This window comes from Triticum urartu, chromosome 2 (assembly GCF_003073215.2).
Source record: "Triticum urartu cultivar G1812 chromosome 2, Tu2.1, whole genome shotgun sequence".
In the NCBI taxonomy this organism is placed as follows: domain Eukaryota; kingdom Viridiplantae; phylum Streptophyta; class Magnoliopsida; order Poales; family Poaceae; genus Triticum; species Triticum urartu.
Genome location: NC_053023.1, coordinates 105,729,631 through 105,734,488, shown reverse-complemented (window position 1 = coordinate 105,734,488; position 4,858 = coordinate 105,729,631). Strand labels below are relative to the sequence as shown.

At 40.8% G+C, this 4,858-nt stretch overlaps 1 long non-coding RNA gene across 1 annotated transcript; it reads right to left on the bottom strand.

Moving 5' to 3' along the window:
• Positions 1-370: 370 nt before the first annotated feature.
• LOC125536163 lies at positions 371-3,258 on the bottom strand. Its single transcript, XR_007294926.1, has 2 exons — positions 809-3,258; positions 371-670 (listed from the first exon to the last, which is right to left on the bottom strand). It is a non-coding gene; the product is annotated as an uncharacterized LOC125536163 (long non-coding RNA).
• Positions 3,259-4,858: the final 1,600 nt, after the last annotated feature.

Here is a 4,858-nt window from a genome sequence, read left to right as displayed (position 1 = left end):
CTCCAAGGAGGAGCCAGTCTGCCGCATCTAACAGTTTGCATGCGAGTAAATTACTCCCTGGATATGAGGAACCAGTCTGGCGCATCTTGACATAATTTTACGGCCACTCGGGTAATCTTATAGTAGCTGGGCGTTCTTGATTTTTTAGATATAAGGCTGCGTTCCTTATTTGATGTATTTTTCGTTAGTTCTTTTACTATCTCTATTGGACTTAGTACACCAGGTCTCTAGCAAAAATGAAATGTAGAAATGATTTAAGTAACACAGGCCATTATCACCATTCTGTGGAATGCATTTTTGGTAACAATAAGAAATACACGCAATTCATTCTGTACGCTATGAATATTTTGTTAACAGCGGAACAACAAAGTGGTCTAATAAATAGATTCTGTGTTGTGGTTCTGCTAATTATCTCACATAATAAAAACCATCCTCACAATTACAAATAAAATTCGTTTGGACACAATTGAGTGCTACTTAGCTTGGTAACCAGCAGCATGAAAAATTCAGAAATCACTACTGTATTACAAAACTGAATACTACCAAACTTGAAACTGACTACTGCTGAACTTGATCTTCAAGGAGCTAAATTTGCAGGTGACCAGAGATTTTACGTCAACTTCATCTGTTCAGCAAGCTCTCCAGCGACTGAAACATTACTATCCATGAGCTGTAACCAACATATAGTATCCTATTAATAGTACTGCACCCTTTAGGTTCACTTTTCTTCTCACCAAAACCTAAATTTTGCTTTTGGTTACTAGAAAAAGAAAGCCTGAAATTTCAATTCAACATTACTAGTACCCACCATAGATACGGAGACGTTAATGTCTATCCCTCGTACATTAACCATCATCCGCTTGAACAGATACCTGACAAACAGAATATTTTCTCACAAGTGTACCAACACACAAGCACATATAACACTTGAACGGTTAATAGGCTTCGCAAACCTAAAACTGGAAACAATGTTGAAATCAAAGACATCACAGATGGATTTCGGATGTACCAAATTCATCGGAATCACATGAACCCATAACACGCCGGATGCATGGTATGAATGAAAAATATAAAAGGCCAAACTCTGCTTCCTAAATCTTGCCAAACCATATTTAAGAACCGCGGTCTGAAATCAGGCTATATCATGAATAAAATTGTCTCTGATCATGTATATAACCTGAATACGGCTCTTACTGCTTAAACTGAAGATGTAGTTCTTCGTCCATTAGAAATAATACTTGTGTGGCTGGAGGTGGACCCACCTGATCAGCAGGTAGCATGCATTAGAAAATAATAACATCATCTTCATAACTGAAATAAAATTGCTGGCTAGTATCCATTTGCTAATAAAATCAATTCATAATTGATGTGTATTCATGAGAAGTTAGAACAAAAACTGATACCATAACTCCATAATTGATGGGGTACAGAATCCAATATCATTCGCTTTTGATAAATCAGCCTGACTAAATGTGGCAATACCAGTGTGCTAATATTCATCTATCTGCTATGGTGCAAGGAGCGTGTATCTTTTCGTCATCCGACATCTTGTAGTTTTGGACTCCAGGCAAGGTTTACCTCTTTTTACTGACGTAGTACACTGCTGTACTCTGCACATATTGTAAGAAATAAGAATCCCTGTGCTTTGATTTTTAATAAAATGGAGCCGGGGAGACTTATTTGTATAGAAAAAAGAGACTTCAAATTGCTGGGTTGGGTATCTCTACATGGAATTGAAGTTTCAAACACTAGCTAGTTGAGTGGTCATTCTTACGCTATTCTAGGTCAGTGCGCCTGCCATAAAAATGATAACATGTTAGCTTAGAAATATATGATGGAATGTGCGTTCAACTAAAAGCATTGGATGTTGCAAGTTTTCATATTATATAATTTGTGAACTCAGGAAGTATTATTGTCAAAGTAAAATGATGGAAGTCCTAAACTATTCAGGTAACTTATAGGCATCACCTGAAGGTGTATGATGTCACACTCTTTGCATACATCGTTCCCCTGAATTTAGAAAAACTACATTTAATAGCAAATATGGTAAAAGATAGGTCTGTTATGGGACAGAGGGAATTGGTCTCACAGACATGGAAGTGCATCTCAAAAATAAAGTTCAGATAGGAGCCAATTGGCACTACTGGAAACTAACATTATCCGTTGCCTACAGGGATATATCACAAATATTCCCTCTGTTCCATAATATGAGAACGTTTTTCTGGATGCATCATTCCTAATAAAACAAGGCATGACATCTCCATTGTCTTAGAAATTGAACTTTGAAGGCAAGAGAAGTATGCTAAGCACCATGATTTCTCTACAAATTATGTAATGAAACAGGGGAAGAAATTTTTGACCAAATGGAGCCATCAAATACCTTACATTTAAGAAAAGACACATTTGTATCCTTTAGCAAGATCATTGAATCCAAAGGTTTACATTTCTTTCTATTTAGAGGTATGATCAGCCCTGATGACAGTGGTTTGATGGACTTGAAATCTAACAAAACGTTATACTCCCTATCAGGAAGTCAATGACATTGTGCATTAAGATCACAATTACTTGGGCTTCAATGATTTGTGCTTATTTTTGGGAGTGATTCTTAGTTGCTCACAGTGTGTGGCTTGTTATTTTCACACTTTCTTGTGCTTTGCCCTTTCTGGTTTCCTTCTGCGCCTTATTCTGCAACAGGGCAGATTCACAATGATGGGATGACCATCCTAATATAGTAGCAGCATCCCAACTCCACCAAGTGAAAACGGCTGGGCATTGCTCCTTTTTTTGTAGCAGTGGAGCTCCAAAGAAGAAATAAGGAACAATTCATCCAAAATAGAAAAAAATGTCAAGAAACAGGGCTGAATCTTGGAAGATACTCTAGTGTTGTTCCTCCGCAGAGTTGAGCTCGTCCTCTTCTCCTCCTGCATGATCATCCCCTCCTCGAATTGATCTCACATCTGAGCGAAGGTCTACTCCATCACCCCCTTCAGTATGCAAGCTCCCTCTTTTCATTCATCTCCTTTCTTGTACTTCTTCCTCTTTCTTAGCCCCGTTCCCAAAAAATCAAGAACCCTAACCCTAAAAAATTAGAAATTCATGGAGGAGGAAAGGGAAAGGTACGGGAGGAAGATCTTACCAGAGAGAATCCCACCGGTGATGGAGATGGACGCCGGAGAAGGACGTTCCCATCCCCGAGCTCGCACCGAATCGTTGCAGTGCCCAATTCCCCTCATGGTCACTACTGCATGACGAGGGAAAGGGGGGTACTCCACGTACGAGAGAGGGGAGTGGACCTCCCGATCGTCCCTCCGGCACCGTCGCCATCGCTATCGCCGCCTCAGCAATCGTCGCCGGAGAGGATGGTCCGGGGTGAGAGGAACCGTGTCGAGCCCACCTGTCGGTCGCTTAACTGCTCATAGGTCATAGCTGATTAGAAAAAAACAAATAGGTACGGGGAGAATTGCTTAACCACTGCCATAAAGGTAAATTTACGGCAGTGCAACAGAATTTTATATCGGTCGAGATTTGCTTAACCAGAACGTGCCTCGGTCGATATACTTTTTTTTGCGAGGAGCTCGGTCGATGGACTGGGGTGAAGAATAGCTTATTCTTCACCCTGGGTCACTAATAGAGTTTCTATATATATGTGTGTGTATATATATAAGCCATCCTCCCGGCTATTTGACATGCTCGGGGTTGGAGGCGGAGGAACAGGCATAGTACAAGCTCGAGAAATAGAGTGCGGTCTATAAAAAGTTATTTTGGACCTCCTGTCGCACGTTTGCGCCGCTGATACGTCTCCAACGTATCTATAATTTTTGATTGCTCCATGCTATATTATCTTCTGTTTTGGACATTATTGGGATTTATTATTCACTTTTATATTATTTTTGGGACTAACCTATTAACCGGAGGCCCAGCCCAGGATTGTTGTTTTTGCCTATTTCAGAGTTTCGCAAAAAAAGAATATCAAACGGAGTCCAAACGGAATGAAACCTTCGGGAACGTGATTTTCGGAACGAACATGATCCAGGAGACTTGGACCCTACGTCAAGCAACCAACAGGGAAGCCACGAGGTAGGGGGCGCGCCTATCCCCCAGGCGCGCCCTCCACCCTCGTGGGCCCCCTGTTGCTCCACTGACGTACTCATTCCTCCTATATATACCTACGTATCCCCAAACAATCAAAAAAGGATCCAAAACCCTAATTCCACCGCTGAACTTTCTGTATCCACAAGATCCCATCTTGGGGCATGTTCTGGAACTTCGTCGGAGGGGGCATCGATCACGGAGGGCTTCTACATCAACACCATAGCCTCTCGGATGATGTGCGAGTAGTTTACCTCAGATCTTCGGGTCCATAGTTGTTAGCTAGATGGCTTCTTCTCTCTTTTTGGATCTCAATACAATGTTCTCTCCCTCTCTCGTGGAGATCTATTCGATGTAATCTTCTTTTGCGGTGTGTTTGTTGAGACCGATGAATTGTGGGTTTATGATCAAGTTTATCTATCAACAATATTTGGATCTCCTGAATTCTTTTATGTATGACTGGTTATCTTTGCAAGTCTCTTCGAAGATAACAAGATGGTTTTTTTTATCATATTGCATGAATTTATCCCTCTACATCATGTCATCTTGCTTAAAGCGTTACTCTGTTCTTATGAACTTAATACTCTAGATGCATGCTGGATAGCGGTTGATGTGTGGAGTAATTGTAGTAGATGCAGGCAGGAGTCGGTCTACTTATCTCGGACGTGATGCCTATATACATGATCATACCTAGATATTCTCATAACTATGCTCAATTCTGTCAATTGCTCAACAGTAATTTGTTCACCCACCGTAAAATACTTATGCT